Below are 19,901 nucleotides of genomic sequence, written 5' to 3' on the forward strand. Positions count from 1 at the left end.
TTGATGTCATTTTGTCTTCAGATCTTAGCTAATCAGTGTCATCCTCCTATGATCATGAGTAAATTTATGTCCCCTATGTCATTTTATATACTGTTCTACTAGTTGCTTAGATATACACTGGCAATTTTATTTTTTATATATTGACAATGTATTACTTTATTTACACAGTGTTTCCTAATATGGAAGTTCCAGAGCTTTGCCAAATTTTGATAGGAAGATGATGATAAACTCAAGAGATTTTTATTCTGTTTTCTGAGGGAGAAATAAAATTATTCATTTTTCTATAAACAGTCTTTGCAAAGGTGTTTAAGCATTGGAATTTCTAGCCATTTTATTATTGATACCTATGTCCTGAATGATTTCTTTAGTCATGAGTATAAGGAAGGAAATTTGAACTGTCCGAATATAAGCATGTTCAGTGAGTTATAATCATGATATAACAGTTGGATAACTATTATGTCTTGCTGAATCAATTTCATCTAAACCTTAACTACATACCCTATTTAGTCACTTCCTGACTCAGTAATGGGAAATCACAATATGTAGCAATTTCATAGCTGGCATGATGACTTCATAGCTTGCAGACTTTCTTTGGTAAGTAAAGTCAAAAAGAAATAAAAGAAAATGAGAACTCTTTTAGTATATAACTTACCTAGTCTGTTTCTGTAATTTGAAATATCTATGAAAGTCCTTATGTAATAAGAGAACCCAGGGCCATTTAAACACTTAACTCATTGTAACTTTTTGTTAGTTGGAAATGAGGCAGGTTTTAAATGAATATTTTTGATATATATTTTAATTCCCTATATCATGTAAATAGCATCAGTATGCTATTTTGACTCTTTTGACTTCATTCCATAGGAAAAAATAACTTCTATTGTGATACAGTACACACATATGTATACATACAGTTTTCTTTATTTGTGATAGTTATAAGGTGCCGTGACGTGCCAAAAAAACTAAACTACTGCTCTTAGGAAAAATACAGGAATAGGTTCCTGAGAATGTCTTGTTGCAACATTTTTGTCAACTGATCAATACATACCCTTGTTTTATGTGTGTTTCTTTTTAAAGACATCTTATTTAATAGATATTGATTCATCGGTGTTGAACTCACAACCCCCACAGCATTATAACTTATGCCTGAATGAAGGTGCATTGTAGCCTCTTTGCACTTAGGAACACTGGACAGCACTTCACGCTACACTTGGGGGTTGTTTTAAACAGTGAATTCATCAACAAAAGCACAAAAATGTGAAAAACCTGACACTAAATATACATGAGAAGGACACTTGTTTCCAGTATGAAAACTGAAGTAAGAAGGCAGAATGTTTTTTGTTTTTTCTTTCAGCCTCAGCTAGAATCTTGCACAATGGGCGACACAAATTTTTCACTGCTCTGTGCATGGCCATGAGTAGAAGTGCCTTGAGTATTGATCTGGGAGGTACATCTGAATTTTAGCAAGCAGACAGATTTGCAAAGATGGAATCCAGGAATAATAGGCTTGACTATATCCATATGTATATATACACACATATGTATATATGAAATAGAAGTTTCACAGATACTTATCCTTACCATGTGAGCTACATTCTCATATTTTCTGTTCTCCACTACTTCTTTGAAATAAAATTCTGATCTACTAAATTGATTTCATAAACTCTCAGTAGATTGTGACTCATAGTTTGGAAAACACTGCCATATGGGATTGAAAAATAATTTTTTTACACTAAGTATTAGCACTACTGTTCTGAAGCCACTCGAGTATTTTGAAAACTTTTTTTTCATTGCAGTTTAATCATTGGCTTAAAAAAAAAATCTTACTTTCTTGATTCCTCCCTACTGCACAGTCACCAAATGTTATTTCATTCTTCTTTTCAGGACTGGAAAATTCTGCTGAATGACTAGAAGGTGTTGGACCAAGAACCATCTGAGGTACCACGCCCACAAAGGAAAGTTTAATGTTGATTGAGGTATCTTTGTTATTTTGTGGGTCTTCACAATTAAGGCATTTTAGTTAATTGTAAATACACCTCAAGTTAATTGTTTAAAGAGATGTCATTACTCAGGACAGAGCATCAACCTTGGTAATGGAAGCATTCCAAATATTAAAAAGTCTATATTACAGATGCAATTTTATTCATCATGAGTAACCATGATTATTATCATAAAATGTTTGAGAATCAGTAGTTTGGGAACATTAACAACTCAGTCACTTCATTTATATTGACTTGCTTTACATGTTTTATCTTTACATAACTAAGAAACTTATACATAGACTCTATTGTATATAAGTTAGAGGCAGTTTTTGAGCAGAGGAGAGAATATTTCTTAAATACCTACTTGCTACAGAAGATAGTAGAATGGATTTGAATGGGGTGAAATTAGGTAGGCAGGGAGATTAGTTTGTAAGTCATCGAAATAGTTTCAGGACGAAGAAATGAGTTTGAACTAGGGTTGGAAATAGAAAAGAGAGAATTTATCAGGATATTAGGGTAAAATCAACATGATTTGGCAGTTGATTAGGTAATTCATTTATAGTATTTGAGTGTCTGCCTTGCAATTCTGGGAACACAGCAGTGAACACAACACATGCTCTTTGCCCTCAGAGAGCTTTTAGTCTGGTAGAGAACTCAGACATTTCCAGTGCACCATGGGAGTGAGTGCTCTGATGACTGAGCTTGAATAGGTCTTGACTGGGGGAAGTGAGTGGAGAAGGAGGGAATGACTGGAGAAGTGAGGGGAAAGAGCATGTTGCAGGCAAAAAGAAACTGTGTGTTAACCTGGAGGTAAGAGGGATTGGGTCCATTATGGAACTGAAAGAAGTTTGCAGTGGCTAGATTCAGGGATTGGAGAGGGACTAGGAAGGGAGGAGGCTGGGACCAAATCATCCAGAGCCCTGTAAACCCCAGTCAAAGGTTTTGGCTTTTTTCTATGAGCATGGGAGAGAACCATCAGGAGAGATTCAGGATCAAATTTGCATGTTAGAAGGATTCTTTTAATTGAGGTTGTTTTTGTAAATCAGAACTTTAAGCAAAAGACAAGGAGAGTGATACAGAGAAGATCAAAGGAGGAAGTGCAGCTGGACCTCACAAAGGTCTGGAACCAGAAGTGGGAAGTCAGATGGTCGAGAAATGGATCAGGCTGTCTTCTCTCTCTCTCACGACATGGTCTCCTGTCTCTGCTTTTCTCTCATGTGTCTGCTTCATTGTTCTTTTTTTTTTTTTTAATCATATTTTTTTTAGTTGTAGAATATAACATATATACATAAAAGTGATAGCTTTCTAAGTACAGTTTAACAGATAGCAAATTTCAAAGAACATATAGGTTACAATTCCACAGTTTCAGTTATTTCCTTATTATGAAATATAACATATATACAAATAGGTAATATCTTTCAAAGTATGATCTAACAAGTAGATGTATAGGAAATTTCCAGAGTTATTATGAATTACAGTACCATAGTTTCAGTTATTTCCTTATTGCGAAATACGACATATATCCAAAAAAGGTACAGCTTTCAAAGTACCATTTAACAAGTAGCTATAGAACAAATTTCAAAGGATGGTATGGGTTACAGTTCTACCATTTCAGTTCTTCCTTCTAACTTTTCTAATACCCTAGCAGCTAAGAAAAAGTGAATTATATAAAGATTCAGTATTCATAATCCTTTGTTAAATTCCATCTTGTTTGTTGCTACCCCGTTGTCATTTTTATGATACTGGTTTCTGTGCTTCTCTAACTGTGTAGTTGACCCACAACATCTGATTTTTTCTCCCAACTCCAAATCCCCTGGAGAAAATCTGATTAACTCATTAAGTTAGTTGTTTTCCCATGGTCTAATCTTCATAAACATAACTGCTTCAGAGCCCACCCATTTTCTGATAGTTAAGGGTAGATTTTGCAGAAAGAACTGACTTCAGAAGATTACTCTGGCTGCAGAATAAAGAACTGGGGGCAGGAGACTAGAGACAGAGGACCCCTGGAGCGGAGTGGAGTGATCTAGGCGTTAGATGGTGTTGGCCTGAGATAGGTGATGGAGTAAGAAGAGAATGGACTTGTGATAGATTAAAGTCGAATCTCCAGAATTTCATGGTAGATTGGACGTTGAGGGGATAAAGAGTCAAGGATAATGTCCATGTTTCTTGCTTGAACAACTGAGTAGTGGTTGGTGGTGGAAATCCCTGAGCTGGAGAAACTTAGGAGAAGTACATTTGGTGGGGATTTAGGGAAATGATGAAAAAGTCATTTCTGAACATGCAGAATTTTAAAAGTAGCTTTGAGATAACCAAGTGGAGATGTCTGGTAGGCCATTGAATATGTGTAGTCGGAGCATTGGAAGAAGTTCACCAATCAGTAAATGTTTGAAAGTCTTTGGTTTTAAGTGAAGATTGAAGCCATGAAGGCAGATGAGAAAGTATAAGAGGGCCAAGACCATCCTGAGGAGACTTGTATTTGAGGGTCTAGTGGGAGAAACAGAGCCTACAAGGGAAATCAGAGGAACCAAAGAATGTGGGAAAGAGTGTGTAGCGTTTTTAGGATCCCAGGGAAGGAGCATTTTAGGCAGGACACTAGTCAGCAGTGTGAGGGGCTGCTGAGCAGTGTAAGGAGGACTAAAGTTCTGTTGGTTTCACAGCAAGGAGATAGTGGCTGACCCTTGGATGGGTTTAGCGGGAATGTGAAAATGGAAGGCAGATGGCCCTGGGTTGAGGGTGACAGTGAAGTTGGGTTTTTAAGTGTATGTATTTTTTTTTTATTTTTTATTTTTTTTTAAATTTAATTTTATTGAGATTGTTTACATACCATATAATCATCCAAAGATCCAAAGTGCACGATCAATTGCCCATGGTAGCATCATACAGCTGTGTATCCACTCACCACAATTAATTTTTTTTTTCAATTTTTAGAAAATTTTCATTATTCCAGAAAAGAAATAAAGACAGAAAAAGAAAACTAAAGTCCTCCCATACCCCTAACCACCCTTCCCTCCATTATTGACGCATGGTATTGGTATAGTACATTTGTTATTGATGAAAGAATATTAAAACACAACTAACTGTAGTACATAGTTTGCAATAGGTATATTTCCCCCTATATATCCCACTATTATTAACTTCTAGTTAATAGTGTCATACATTTGTTCATGAAAGAGATTTCTAATATTTGTACAGTTAATCACAGACATTGTCCACCACAAGACTCACTGTTTTATACATTCCCATATTTTAACCTCCAACTTTCCTTCTGGTGACACACGTGACTTCTGAGCTTCTCCTTTCCACCACATTCACACACCACTCAGCACTGTTAGTTATTCTCACAATAATGTGTTACCATCACCTCTGTCCATTTCCAAACACTTAAGTTCAACCTAGTTGCTCATAATAAGCAACTGCTCCCCATTCTTTAGCCTCGTTCTATATCCTGGTAACTTATACTTGATGTCTATGAGTTTACATAGTTCATATCAGTGAGACCATACAATATTTGTCCTTATGTGTCTGACTTATTTCACTCAATATAGTGCCCTCAAGATTTCTTCATAAACCCGTTTTTTTTAAGACAGTTTTGTTCACCCACCATACATTCCATCCTACGTAAACAATTGATGGTTCCCTGTATAATCACATATTTATGCCTTCACCACAAGTTATTCCAGATTATTTACTAGCTGTTCCTGGTTGTTCAATAATTGTTCCAGGGGGAAGTATGTATTTTTTTGTGTTTGTGTGTCCGTTGTTTATGGAATTGAAGAATACAATGTTGATGAATGGTATCAGTTGGGATACCTGCAGAATAAGCTTGCTAAAAGGCAAAGAGAGTTTGCTAAACCTGCCAGTAACAGGTGGTTCAGGTTCTTGGGACTAAAATGTCTAAAATTATAAGAGAGAAAATTATAAACAGAAATGACTTCCAAAGAGAGAATACTAGCCAGGCTGAAGACTGTCAATTTACTATTTCTTTTTTTTTTTAGTTTGCAATAGGTATATTTTTCCCTATATACCCCTTTATTATTATATTTTTATCTTCATTTTATTGAGATATATACACATACCACGCAGTCATACAAAACAAATTGTACATTCGATTGTTCACAGTACCATTACATAGTTGTACATTCATCACCTAAATCAATCCCTGACACCTTCATTAGCACACACACAAAAATAACAAGAATAATAATTAAAGTGAAAAAGAGCAATTGAAGTAAAAAAGAACACTGGGTACCTTTGTCTGTTTGTTTGTTTGTTTCCTTTCCCTATTTTTCTACTCATCCATCCATAAACTAGACAAAGTGGAGTGTCGTCCTTATGGCTTTCCCAATCCCATTGTCACGCCTCATAAGTTACATTTTTATACAATTGTCTTCGAGATTCATGTGTTCTGGGTTGTAGTTTGATAGTTTCAGGTATCCACCACCAGCTACCCCAATTCTTTAGAACCTAAAAAGGGTTGTCTAAATTGTGCGTAAGAGTGCCCACCAGAGTGACCTCTCGGCTCCTTTTGGAATCTCTCTGCCACTGAAGCTTATTTCATTTCCTTTCACACCCCCCTTTTGGTCAAGAAGATGTTCTCCGTCCCACGATGCCGGGTCTACATTCCTCCCTGGGAGTCATATTCCATGTTGCCAGGGAGATTCACTCCCCTGGGTGTCTGATCCCACGTAGGGGGAAGGGCAGTGATTTCACCTTTCAAGTTGGCTTATCTAGAGAGAGAGGGCCACATCTGAGCAACAAAGAGGCATTCGGGAGGAGGCTCTTAGGCACAACCATAGGGAGGCCTAGCCTCTCCTTTGCAGCAACCATCTTCCCAAGGGTAAAACCTATGGTAGAGGGCTCAACCCATCAAACCACCAGTCCCCTATGTCTGTGGTCATGTTAGCAACCATCGAGGTGGGGCAGGCCAATACCCCTGCATTCTCCACAGGCTCCTCGAGGGGGCACTACATATTTTTTTCCTTTTTTTTTTTTTAAACTTTTTTTTCTTTTTTAAATCAATTGTGTGAAAAAAAAAAAAGTACAATAAAAGAACATTTCAAAGAGACCATAACAAGGAAGTAAGAAAAAGACAACTAACCTAAGATAACTGCTTTACTTCCAACCTGTTCCTACTTTACCCCAAGAAAATTACCTAATATAGCAACATTTCTGTGAACTTGTTCCTACTATAGCCATCAGAAATTAACAGACCATAGTCATTCCTGGGCATCCCCAGAACGTTAAATAGCTTATCTGTTCTTCTTGGATTATTGTTCCCCCTTCCTTATTTGCTCTCTGTTGCTAGTTCCCCTACATTCTACATTATAAACCATTTGTTTTACATTTTTCAAAGTTCACATTAGTGGTAGCATATAATATTTCTCTTTTTGTGCCTGGCTTATTTCGCTCAGCATTATGTCTTCAAGGTTCATCCATGTTGTCATATGTTTCACGAGATCGTTCCTTCTTACTGCCATGTAGTATTCCATCGTGTGTATATACCACATTTTATTTATCCACTCATCTGTTGAAGGACATTTAGGTTGTTTCCATCTCTTGGCAATTGTGAATAATGCTGTTATGAACATTGGAGTGCAGATATCTGTTCGTGTCACTGCTTTCCTATCTTCTGGGTATATACTGAGAAGTGCAATCGCTGGATCGAATGGTAACTCTATATCTAGTTTTCTAAGGAACTGCCAGACTGACTTCCAGAGTGGTTGAATCATTATACAGTCCCACCAACAATGAATAAGAGTTCCAATTTCTCCACATCCCCTCCAGCATTTGTAGTTTCCTGTGTGTTTAATGGCAGCCATTCTAACCGGTGTTAGATGGTATCTCATTGTGGTCTTAATTTGCATCTCTCTAATAGCTAGTGAAGCTGAACATTTTTTCATGTGTTTCTTGGCCATTTGTGTTTCCTGTTCAGAGAACTGTCTTTTCATCTCTTTTGCCCATTTTATAATTGGGCTGTCTGTACTATTGTCATTGAGTTGTAGGATTTCTTTGTATATGCAAGATATCAGTCTTTTGTCAGATACATGGTTTCCAAAAATTTTTTCCCATTGAGTTGGCTGCCTCTTTACCTTTTTGACAAATCCCTTCGAAGTGCAGAAACTTCTAAGCTTGAGGAGTTCCCATTTATCTGTTTTTTCTTTTGTTGCTTGTGCTTTGGGTGTAAAGTCTAGGAAGTGGCCGCCTAATACAAGGTCTTGAAGATGTTTTCCTACATTATCTTCTAGGAGTTTTATGGTACTTTCTTTTATACTGAGATCTTTCGTCCATTTTGAGTTCATTTTTGTGTAGGGTGTGAGGTAGGGGTCCTCTTTCATTCTTTTGGATATGGATATCCAACTCTCCCAGCCCCATTTGTTGAAAAGACCATTATGACTCAGTTCAGTGACTTTGGGGGCCTTATCAAAGATCAGTCGGCCATAGATCTGAGGGTCTATCTCTGAATTCTCAATTCGATTCCATTGATCTATATGTCTATCTTTGTGCCAGTACCATGCTGTTTTGACAACTGTGGCTTTATAATAAGCTTCAAAGTCAGGGAGTGTAAGTCCTCCCACTTCGTTTTTCTTTTTTAGAGTGTCTTTAGCTATTCAAGGCATCTTCCCTTTCCAAATAAATTTGATAACTAGCTTTTCCAGGTCTGCAAAGTAGGTTGTTGGAATTTTGATCGGGATTGCATTGAATCTGTAGATGAGTTTGGGTAGAATTGACATCTTAATGACATTTAGCCTTCCTATCCATGAACATGGAATATTTTTCCATCTTTTAAGGTCCCCTTCTGTTTCTTTTAGTAGAGTTAATGTAGTTTTCTTCGTATAGGTCTTTTACATCTTTGGTTAAGTTTATTCCTAGGTACTTGTTTTTTTTAGTTGCTATTGAAAATGGTATCTTTTTCTTGAGTGTCTCTTCAGTTTGTTCATTTCTAGCATATAGAAACATTACTGACTTATGTGCATTAATCTTGTATCCCACTGCTTTGCTAAATTTGTTTATTAGCTCTAGTAGCTATATCATCGATTTCTCAGGGTTTTCCAGATATAAGATCATATCATCTGCAAACAATGACAGTTTTACTTCTTCTTTTCCAATTTGGATGCCTTTTATTTCTTTGTCTTGCCGGATTGCCCTGGCTAGCACTTCCAGCACAATGTTGAATAACAGTGGTGACAGCGGGCATCCTTGTCTTGTTCCTGATCTTAGAGGGAAGGCTTTCAGTCTCTCACCATTGAGTACTATGCTGGCTGTGGGTTTTTCATATATGCTCTTTATCATATTGAGGAAGTTTCCTTCAATTCCTACCTTTTGAAGTGTTTTTATCAAAAAGGGATGTTGGATTTTGTCAAATGCTTTTTCAGCATCTATTGAGTTGATCATTTGATTTTTCCCTTTTGAATTGTTAATGTGTTGTAATACATTGATTGATTTTCTTATGTTGAACCATCCTTGCATGCCTGGAACGAACCCCACTTGGTCATGATGTATGATTTTTTTAATGTGTCTTTGGATTCGATTTGCAAGTATTTTGTTGAGGATTTTTGCATCTATATTCATTAGGGAGATTGGCCGGTAGTTTTCCTTTTTTGTAGCATCTTTGCCTGGTTTTGGTATTAGATTGATGTTGGCTTCCTAAAATGTGTTAGGTAGTGTTCCATTTTCTTCAATGTTTTGAAAGAGTTTGAGTAAGATTGGTGTCAGTTCTTTCTGGAAAGTTTGGTAGAATTCCCCTGTGAAGTCATCTGGCCCTGGGCATTTATTTGTGGGAAGATTTTTGATGACTGATTGGATCTCTTTGCTTGTGATGGGTTGATTGAGGTCTTCTATTTCTTCTCTGGTCAGTCTAGGTTGTTCATATGTTTCCAGGAAGTTGTCCCTTTCCTCTACATTATCCAGTTTGTTGCCATACAGTTGTTCATAGTATCCTCTTACAATTTTTTAAATTTCTTCAGGATCTGCAGTTATGTCACCTTTTTCATTCATTATTTTGTTTATATGGGTCTTCTCTCTTTTTGATTTTGTCAGTCTAGCTAGGGGCTTGTGCCAGTTTGAATGTATTGTGTCCCCCAAATGCCATTATCTTTGTAGTTTTGTGGGGCAGGCATTTTGGTGATGGTTGGATTTGCTTGGAATGTGCCCCACCCAGCTGTGGGAGATGATTCTGATGAGATGTTCCCATGGAGGCATGGCCCCGCCCATTCAGGGTGGGCCTTGATCGGTGGAGCTATATAAATGAGCTGACTCAAAGGAAGGAAACAGAGTGCAACTGGGAGTGATGTTTTGAAGAGGAGCAAGCTTGCTGGAGAGGAACGTCCTGGGAGAAAGCCGTTTTGAGGCCAGAGCTTTGGAGCAGGTGACAGCTGCCTTCCTAGCTAGCAGAGGTTTTCCAGACGCCATTGGCCATCCTCCGGTGAAGGTACCCGATTGCTGAGGTGTTACCTTGGATGCTTTGTGGCCTTAAGACTGTAACTGTGTAGCGAAATAAACCCCCGTTTTATAAAAGCCTATCCATCTCTGGTGTTTTGCATTCTGCAGCATTAGCAAACTAGAACACTTGTCAATCTTGTTGAACTTCTCAAAGAACCAACTTTTGGTGATATTTATCCTCTCTATTGTTTTTTTGTTTTCTATGTCATTTATTTCTGCTTTAATCCTTGTTATTTCTTTTCTTCTACTTGGTTTAGGTTTGGTTTGCTGTTCATTTTCTAGCTTCTTCAGTTGATCCATTAGTTCTTTGATTTTGGCTCTTTCTTCCTTTTTAATATATGCATTTAGTGCTATAAATTTCCCCCTCAGTACTGCTTTTGCTGCATCCCATACGTTTTGGTATGTTGTCTTCTCATTTTCATTCGTCTCTATATATTTAGCAATTTCTCTTGCTATTTCTTCTTTAACCCATTGATTGTTTAGGATTGTGTTGTTTAACCTCCAGGTATTTGTGAATTTTCTAAGTTTCTGATGGTTATTGACTTCTAATTGTATTCCATTGTGGTCAGAGAATGTGCTTTGAATAATTTCAATCTTTTTAAATTTATTGAGGCTTGTTTTATGTCCCAGCATATGATCTATTCTGGAGAAAGTTCCGTGAGCACTAGAAAAGTATGTGTATCCTGGTGATTTGGGATGTAATGTTCTGTATATGTCTGTTAAATCTAATTCATTTATCAGATTGTTTAGGTTTTCAATTTCCTTATTGGTCTTCTGTCTGGTTGATCTATGTATAGGAGAGAGTGATGTGTTGAAGTCTCCCACAATTATTGTGGAAACATCAATTGCTTCCTTTAGTTTTGCCAGTGTTTCTCTCATGTATTTTGTGGCACCTTGATTGCGTGCATAGACATTTAGGATTGTTATTTTTTCGTGTTGAATTGCCCCTTTTATTAGTATGTAGTGTCCTTCTTTGTCTCTCAAAACATCCCTGCATTTGAAGTCTATTTTATCTGAGATTAATATTGCTACACCTGCTTTCTTTTGGCTGTAGCTTGCATGAAATATTTTTTTCCATCCTTTCACTTTCAGTTTCTTTGTGTCCCTGTGTCTAAGATGAGTCTCTTGTATGCAACATATTGATGGTTCATTTTTTTTGATCCATTCTGCGAATCTATATCTTTTAATTGGGGAGTTTAATCCATTTACATTCAACGTTATAACCGTGTAGGCATTTCTTGAATCAGCCATCTTATCCTTTGGTTTATGTTTATCATATATATTTTTCCCCTCTCTCTATTAATATCCTTTATTGTACCCATACCGAATCTCTTTAGTACTGAACCTTTCTCCCAGTCTCTCTGTCCTTTCTTTGTTTCTCTGTCTGTAGGGCTCCCTTTAGTATCTCCAGTAGGGCAGGTCTCTTGTTTGCAAATTCTCTCAGCATTTGTTTGTCTGTGAAAAATTTAAGCTTTCCCTCAAATTTGAAGGAGAGCTTTGCTGGATAAAGTATTCTTGGTTGGAAATTTTTCTCACTCAGAATTTTAAATATATTGTGCCACTGCCTTCTTGCCTCCATGGTGGCTGCTGAGTAGTCACTACTTAATCTTATGCTGTTTCCTTTGTATGTGGTGAATTGCTTTTCTCTTGCTGCTTTCAGAACTTGCTCCTTCTATTCCGTGTTTGACAGGGTGATCAGAATATGTCTCGGAGTGGGTTTATTTGGATTTATTCCATTTGGAGTTCGCTGAGCATTTATGATTTGTGTATTTATGTTGTTTAGAAGATTTGGGAAGTTTTCCCCAACAATTTCTTTGAATACTCTTCCTAGACCTTCACCCTTTTCTTCTCCTTCTGGAACACCAATGAGTCTTATACTCGGACGTTTTATATTACCTATCATATCCCTGAGGTCCGTTTTGATTTTTTCAATTTTTTTCCCCATTCTTTCTTTTATGCTTTCATTTTCCATTCTGTCATCTTCCAGGTCACTGATTCGTTGTTCAACTTCCTCTAGTCCTGTACTATGAGTGTCCAGAATCTTTTTAATTTGGTCAACAGTTTCTTTTATTTCCATAAGATCATCTATTTTTTTTATTTAGTCTTGGAATGTCGTCTTTATGCTCTTTGTATCCCGTACTATGGTCTCATTGTTCATCTTTAGTTCTTTGAGTAGCTGCTCCAGGTGCTGTGTCTCTTCTGATCTTTTGATTTGGGTGCTTGGTCTTGGGTTATACATATCGTCTTGTTTTTTCATATGCTTTATAATTTTCTGTTTTTGGCCTCTTGGCATTTGCTGAACTTGATAGGGTTCTTTTAGGATTTGTAGACCAATTGAAGTCCTTATCTCTAATTTATCAGATCTACAGCTTCGTGGAGTACACTTTCTCTAACTAACCAGCAGGTGGTGTCCACAAGCCACCTGTTCTCCACAAGCCAGTTCTCCCCTGCTTTGCCTTTGTGGTGAGTGGGGGAGTGAGTCTTGTTGGGTACAATTGGTGTACCAAGCTTGCGTGTGTAGTTGGTGTTGCCTGCCCTGTATATGGGGCATGTTTCTGGGCAGTCAGGGAGGGGAGGTGGCTCTAAAAATCAAATCTTCCTGGTGATCCTGGAGTTTTAAATCTGCTGCAATAGTCTAATCCTTCAGTTCAGTCCTGCCACAGTTTTTCTCTGCCACTGACCCACAAGTCCTTGGTATTGGCATATGGCTCCTGAGACTTGCGAGTGGGTCCCTCTTCCAGGCCATGCACCTCCTGGTCCTCTGTTGAGGGATGACTGTGCTATGTCACAGGTGAGTGCCGTACCCCCAGGGTGGTTCTGGGCTGCTGGGCTGCGTAGGGAGGCTCCCAGTCTGCTGAAATGATGGCTGAATGGGGCTTTGTTAAAGCATACTGCTCCACCTTCCCAACTCTCGGACAATCAGCTGAGGTTGCAGGGAAGGCTAATGTCCACACCCAGTTTTGTGGTGTGTGCCTGTTATTTGAAGCACTTCCGTCACACTGGGTTGTCTGGGGCATCTCTGGGCTATGGGGCTGGCGATGGGCAGGAGTGTTTCCTGTCCACCAGGATGATGGCTGTGAGCGGACACTCCCCTTTTCTTGGGAAGTTGTGGTGTTTAGTGAATTTTCTCAGTCACTGGATTATTGCCTTTTGTCTCAGAGCTCTCTTAGTTCTGCTCTTGTCTTGACCTACCCAAATTGCAAGTCTTTGAAGCTTTCTGTATTGGGCTTCTTAGAGTAATTGTTTTAGAAAAAGAAAAAAGGATTTAAAAAAAAAGGGGGGGGCCTCCTCACAGATCTAATGGGTTATTGAAATGCTAAGAGACAAAGCAATTAGGGCCATTAAGGAAAGGTTCACAGGGCAGAGAGATCAGCTTTTCTTCGGGATTTGCATATGAGCTTCAGGGCCTGGGCTCTGCCCTTCTGCTTTCTATGTTCACCAGAACTCCAAAAATCCTCTGCTTTTATTTTGGAGTTTTTAGTGCTGTTTTTTTCTATGCCTGTCTCCTCTCTGCTGGGCTGGTTGTTCTCAGATTGTCTGGTGTCTGGTCTCAGTCTGTCTATGGTTGGAGTTTGGATCAGTAGAATGAGTTTCCGATAAGGGCTGCCACTGCAGTTCTCCCTTCTCCTTCCCGGAGCTGGCAGCCCCTCCTCCCACGGGACTGAGCCTGGCAGGGAGGGGTGCAGGTCCCCTGGCCACAAAAACTTACAGATTTCGCTGATCTCAGCAGTTCCACTTTTTCATGAGTGTTGTATGAAGTATGCCCAAAGTCAGATTGCTCTGTGGTGTCCAGTCCACGCAGTTCCTGGCTTTCTACCTACTTTCCTGGAGGAGTAACTAAAACATACAGCTCACCAGTCCGCCATCTTGCCCCGCCTCAAGTGTATGTATTTTTAAAAATAGTAGGGTCTTGGTCATATTTGAGTGCTGTGAGAAAAATTGGTAATCATTTGAGCAAGGTCAGGAGAGTTATTCAGAATACTGTTGCCTTATGATAGTGAAGAATGGAGCAGAAGTATGTGAAAATTGTTTGGTTTAGTGAAAGAAGTAGGTATTACTTGACTTATATTTTCTCTAGGGAAGGGTTGGTATCATCTACAAGTACGGTGAACAGGGGGACTATTTCAAATAGCTGCTGTAGAAATTGGCGAAGGTAGCTGAAGTAGGGAAATTGAAGATTTTCTGTCCGGCTTAGATGGAGTCCTTTAGTTTAAAAGCAGCACCGATATGCACCATCGTATTTATATTGTTCACCAGTTCAGGTATAGGCTCAAAAGGAGGAGAAGGCTAGGTTGTCCTTGTTGTACTGTTTCAGATTGCCTCAAGAGGAGATGTTGGTAGGGGTCTACCTAATGGACTGTGGAATAGAAGATGAGAAAGGACAGAAATAAATACAAGAGAGAGCTATGGGGAAAAAGTAGAGTTGTCAAAGTTCTGGCGGTCCTTACAGACAAGGAGTAAGTGAGAGGAACGCAGTGTAAGAGGTGGGAGGATAGGAGAGTGATTTGTAAGGAGAAGGTGATGCCATAGGAGAGTGAAGCAGCAGACTGGAGAGTTCCAGCCTAGACCACTGGGAGAGTGGCATTGCTGATAAAAGAAACGGACAGGGGAAGGAAGTGTGAGTTTGGGAGTGAAGAAAAGATTGATTTTAATTATTTTGGGTTTGAATACCTATGGAACATTCACATTGAAAATACCAGGGAGGATCTTTTTCCATCAGTGCACTTCACTGTGCTATTGTTTAACATTGTTGAAGATTCCTTTAGGAACAAATAAGTACACTTAAACTTATTTAGCACTGTTGATATTCTTGAATCAAAAAATCCAAACAAAAAAACACCAAGCCATTTCATCAGTTCTGCCATCTGGAATGTTGGATGTCCATGTTACGTTTTTTTTAAGTGATTTCATGAGTTTTTCCTTATGTAGGTTATGGAACAACACCAAAAAAGTCATGTCTTTTTTTGGTTGGGGGGGCAGAGTAGGGAGGAGAGGATTAGAGAATATATACTTAATATCTGTTATAGGTTCATCCGGAAAAAAAAATCTGCTTTTTTACTCTCTGACTTTTGTTGTTACTTTGTTGGTAATAAAAAAAGATTATTTTGGCCAAGCTGTGGACCTGATCCTGTGAAGGGCAACTTGAAAATGAGATTGAAATTAAAATTGAAGGAGTTTCTCAGGATTGATTATAGGTTTTTAGCTGGACAGTTAAATCTTTTACTAATCTTGCAAGTCTTCAACTCAGATTTATCATATCTAGTTATTGCAATCAAATAGAAATGCTGTTTTTCTCCCTCTCTTGCTGAGGTCTCAGATTTTGAAGCTGGTGTAATTTACTCTCATTCAGATAGATACATTTTTTTCTTCTGGGACCAGGCATGTTTAATTATAGAAAGCTGTTTGTTTTGGGATCATTTTCTTCTAATGTGTATCTAGTACTTTTTAAAAATTCTGATCATAATTACATTGCTGGTAAGATAAATTAATGGTAATTATATGCAGAATTAACTAATATGAATAAAATCATTCTCTGTAAAATGCATCTGGGACACTTCTCATTTGCTCTTCCTAATTTGTGGTTTTAGAAAGTATCTCTGGAGGTGGTTGAGTGTGATCAACATTTTCTTCTCTTGTGAGCCTGGGAATCTTATTAATAAAAGACTTGGAGGATAAAGTTAATATTAGAAAATATCAGCCATTTGAGTCTTTCTCAAGAAATGAGTTATTGTATATGACCAGGTTTTTTGGTAGATGAAGAGTTAAACATTAAAGGAGCTTTTAAAGCTAGGTACTCTTTCTCACATAAGAACATAGGAACATTTTCTAGACATTGGCAAGTATGAGATTTTCTTAACTTTAAAATATCTTTGAGTACCTTGGGAAGTAGTATATTTGTCCAAATTAGGTTACCTGTGTTTATTGAATGGTATATTGTTGAAAAAATTGGCATTGCTTTTTAGTCACTAACATCAATAATCTGGATATAGTTGAGTGGCCCAGAGCTAGCTTTCTAATATTTTGAGACGTTTGCTATTTTGAGTACAAAGTAATTTTAGAATCTTGGATCCTAGCTAATTGAACTGTTATGGGAATATTACACCAATATTGGGTTCTATTACTTAAAATTTGTTGTTTAAAAAGAAGCCAGTTTTATTTTATCTATCATATCCCTGAGATCCATTTCGATTTTTTCGATTTTTTTCTCCGTTCTTTCTTTTGTTTTTCATTTTCTGTTCTGTGGACTTATCAGACTTTGAGTCTTTGTTCAGCTTCCTCTAATCTTGTCCAAACTTAAGACTCATTGGTGTCCCAGAAGGGGAAGAGAAGGGTAAAGGTCTAGAAAGAGTATTCAAAGAAATTGTTGGGGAAAACTTCCCCAACCTTCTGCACAGTATAAATACACAAAGCATAAATGACCAGCAAACTCCAAATAGAATAAATCCAAATAAACCCACTCCGAGACATATTCTGATCAGACTGTCAGATACTGAAGAGAAGGAGCAAGTTCTGAAAGCAGCAAGAGAAAAGCAATTCACCACATACAAAGGAAACAACATAAGGCTAAGTTGTGACTACTCAGCAGCCACCTTGGAGGCAAGAAGGCAGTGGTATGACATATTTAAAATCCTGAGAGAGAAAAATTTCCAACCAAGAATAGTTTATCCTGCAAAACTCTCCTTCAAATTTGAGGGAGAGCTTAAATTTTTCACAGACAAACAAATGCTGAGAGAGTTTGCTAATAAAATACCTGCCCTATTCCAGATACTTAAAGAGAGCCCTACTGACAGAGAAACAAAGAAAGTAGAAAGAGATACAGAGAATTTTAACAGACATATATAGAACCTTCCATCCCAAATCACCAGGACACTCATTTTTCTCTAGGGATCACGGATCTTTCTCTAGAAGGGACCATAGGCTGGGACATAAAACAAGCCTCAGTAAATTTAAGAAGAAAAAAGAAAATTGAATATATTCAAAGCACATACTCCAACCACAATGGAATACAAATAGAAGTCAATAATTTTTTGAATTTTACCGTCTACCAGAAAACCTGGTCATATACAATAACTCATTTCTTGAGAAAGACTCAAATGGCTGATATTTTCTAATATTAACTTTATCCTCCAAGTCTTTTATTAATAAGATTCCCAGGCTCACAAGAGAAGAAAATGTTGATCACACTCAACCACCTCCAGAGATACTTTCTAAAACCACAAATTAGGAAGAGCAAATGAGAAGTGTCCCAGATGCATTTTACAGAGAATGATTTTATTCATATTAGTTAATTCTGCATATAATTACCATTAATTTATCTTACCAGCTATGTAATTATGATCAGAATTTTTAAAAAGTACTAGATACACATTAGAAGAAAATGATCCCAAAACAAACAGCTTTCTGTAATTAAACATGCCTGGTCCCAGGAGAAAAAAAATTTATTTGCTTCCTACATGATATAAAATATACAAACTGTAAGGACAAATCAGTGGTTTTGAACTCAATGTAAAATATGTAATTTTTGACAAGAACTATATAAAGGTGGGGGAATGGAGGAGTATAGGAACATAGTCTATGTGTCCTATAGAAGGTAAGCTGGTATCAAAGAGAAATGGGGGAAGGGGCAATGGGGAGTTAAGAAATGAGTGTAAGGTTGCTGTTTGAGGTGAAGGGAAATTTCTAGCAATGGAGGGTGGGAAGGTGATAGCATTACAACATTCTAAATATGATTAATTGCACTAATGGAATGCTAGGGAGGGGGTGGAATAGGAAGATTTAGGCTGTATATATGTTTCCACAGTTGAGGAAAAAAAAACAAACAGTCTAAATAGACAACAATTAAATGCCAAGGATGACCCTGGATAGGATCGGATGATGGAGGACAGGAGGCTCAAAGGGACATAGTTGAGACATAAGGAAAAGGAAATATAGAACGTAAGCTTTGTATCATTGTTGAATCTCTTGTACTTCTTAGCTGCGCTTAATGGGATTGCATAAAAGAATGTTCTTGTTCATGGGAAGTATATACATGAATTACAGTGTATGTTCAAGGAGGTGTGCAGCTAGCTCTCATGTGTCCAGAAGACAGAACAATAGATGATGGATGATAGATAGGGAGAGAGGGAGGGAGGGAGGGAAGGAGGAAGGGAGGGAAAGAAATAGCAGTGGGACAACATGTTAAAGTTTGTGGATTGGGGGGTATTGGGGGGGTCAGGGAATGCTGGAGTTCTGTGTATGGAGTTTGTATGGTTTTTGCAACTGTTCCTATAACTTTGAATTTATTCCAAAATAAAATGTTAAAGAAAAAAAAAAAAAAAAAAGCCAGAAGCATGTCCTTACTTTATCTCTGAGGACACTGCTGTCAAATCTTACGATCTTTAATAAGTAACTTGAATGTTGGAATGAAGTCTTGGGAACCAGTTCTGAGTATCAGTGATTTAATGTGGCTGACAGATTTTGTTAAAGGCATCTTCCTCAGAATATAGAAATTCTGAAGGGGATACCTGTGTTAGCATCGTTTTGTAGTATAATAAATCTAGTCATGTAAACACAATTAGTAATTAAATCTGTTTTATGAATAGATTTTACAGAACCTAATTGCAGAAGTACATACCAGGCCTTCTTCTCCAACTTTGTGGGTGGATGTGTCTCTCTTCTAGACTCTCCTTTGTTGGTGGCAGTCATATTCTCCTAGAAGGGGCATGCTAGATCTGATTAGCATACCCAGTAGAAAGATGCCTCGGTGGCCTGGGCACCAAGGTTATCTCCTGGCTGAAACAATTTTTTTCTGCACTGATGTGGACCTAAAGAAACATGGTAACCATATCTATCCTTAAAGGATTCACCTGCTTTCATAGAGTTTCTGTGTGGTAGTACCAAGAAGGAAGAGGAAGAAGGAAGAGCCTCAAATTTAGAGGACGATATTTGGAAGAAGCCCTTATTAAGACTTAATTTAATAAAGCCTGAGTCAGATGAATTAATTTGTATGATTCTGACCTCTTCCTGGAAGCCTGATTATGATATATGGCATATCCTTACGATATAATGATGTACATGAATATGACTTTTGAATAGCTAGCTATACGTATGTTCTAGTTTGCTAATGTTGCCGGGATGCAAAACACCCGAGATGGATTGGCTTTTATAAAGGGGGTTTATGTTTACAAAGTTACAGTCTTAAGGCCATGAAGTGTCCAAGGTAAGGGGGTACCTTCACTGAAGGATGGCCAATGTTGTCCAGAAAACCTCTGTTAGCTGGGAAGGCACATGGCTGGTGTCTGCTCCAGAGTTCTGGTTTTAAAATGGCTTTCTCCCAGGACGTTCTTCTCTAGGCTTCAGCTTCTCTCCAAAAGGTCACTCTCCATTGCCCTTGGGGTGTTTGTCCTCTGTTAGCTTTTCTGGAGCAAAAGCCTGCTTTCAAAGGCCGTCTCTAAAATGTCTCTGTAAGCTTCAGCTCCTCTCTCAGCTTCTGTGGATTCTTCA

General features: G+C 38.0%; 1 protein-coding gene across 4 annotated transcripts in view; it reads left to right on the plus strand.

Moving 5' to 3' along the window:
• The first annotated feature begins 369 nt into the window (after positions 1-369).
• Positions 370-19,901, plus strand: part of MAPK8 (mitogen-activated protein kinase 8) — an 81,625-nt gene continuing 62,093 nt past the window's right edge. Inside the window, exons 1-2 of one of the 4 annotated variants that reach the window (XM_037803752.1) lie at positions 370-594; positions 1,882-1,973. The gene's annotated coding sequence lies outside the window, so the exon portion shown is untranslated. Of the gene's footprint in view, positions 595-1,881; positions 1,974-19,901 lie in introns of those variants that run through there. The other 3 variants (XM_037803751.1, XM_037803754.1, XM_037803753.1) reach the window with 3 other exon arrangements.

Source organism: Choloepus didactylus, chromosome 15 (assembly GCF_015220235.1).
Source record: "Choloepus didactylus isolate mChoDid1 chromosome 15, mChoDid1.pri, whole genome shotgun sequence".
Taxonomy (NCBI): domain Eukaryota; kingdom Metazoa; phylum Chordata; class Mammalia; order Pilosa; family Megalonychidae; genus Choloepus; species Choloepus didactylus.